Source organism: Sinocyclocheilus grahami, unplaced genomic scaffold (genome assembly GCF_001515645.1).
Source record: "Sinocyclocheilus grahami isolate Dianchi unplaced genomic scaffold, SAMN03320097.WGS_v1.1 scaffold90.1, whole genome shotgun sequence".
Lineage (NCBI taxonomy): Eukaryota > Metazoa > Chordata > Actinopteri > Cypriniformes > Cyprinidae > Sinocyclocheilus > Sinocyclocheilus grahami.
In genome coordinates this window covers 1,656,868-1,657,579 of record NW_015505269.1, presented here as the reverse complement: position 1 = coordinate 1,657,579, position 712 = coordinate 1,656,868, and the positions used below count along the sequence as shown (strand labels likewise).

The 712-nt window shown below is 37.8% G+C and overlaps 1 protein-coding gene across 1 annotated transcript in view; it reads right to left on the bottom strand.

Annotated features, from left to right (window-relative positions):
- Positions 1 to 712, bottom strand: part of LOC107587186 (uncharacterized protein KIAA1644 homolog) — an 11,395-nt gene that overhangs the window by 1,934 nt on the left and 8,749 nt on the right. The window lies entirely within an intron of this gene.

The following is a 712-nucleotide window of genomic DNA, read 5'->3' as shown; positions in this document are numbered from 1 at the left end:
CAGCTGGAGGGATAAACAAGCCGTGATGATATTCAGAAGAAAGGCATCACTCTACTGATCTCTGGTCTGGCTCACTGCACCAGAGACCAGGAGTCATTTTTCAGACTTCGTTATTTTAACAGCCTGTGGGAAAATCTGAACGGCACTGCTAACCTTCTGTGGTCATTACAGCACTTTCACAACACAGTGTACGGGTCAGGACCCTGTCAAAGGAAGTTTTGGTTGGGTGCAGGCTGGCTGTGGTAGGGTTTGGATGGATGGACCAGCTACGAATGAATATGTAAGATTAATCAAGGCCCATTTTTAAAAGTGTGCGCTGAGGGCAGAGGGCAGATTACATTGTCTATCTTTTATCTCTTATCACCCAATGAATAAAATAAAAAGTAGCAGAAAGTGTGAATGAGAAATGTTCAGAGAATCTCTAATTATTTCACACCATAGCAGCATCAGAGGTTATTTGTTATGTTTTAGGATGTGAAGAGTTTGAAATGGAGATGGAGATGGAGATATTGCATGCAGTAGTTGGTATATTCACTGAATGTGAGGAATATGTTTAAAGCAGCGTAATATTACTGCAACTGCATTTATTTTTTGTGTTTTTGTCTTTTGAGAAAAATATCCTTTAAACTCTCAATATTTTATCATGCCATATTCATTAAATTTAGTTTGTTTTACTCAAATGGCATCCAATATAATTTGACAAAAAAATATA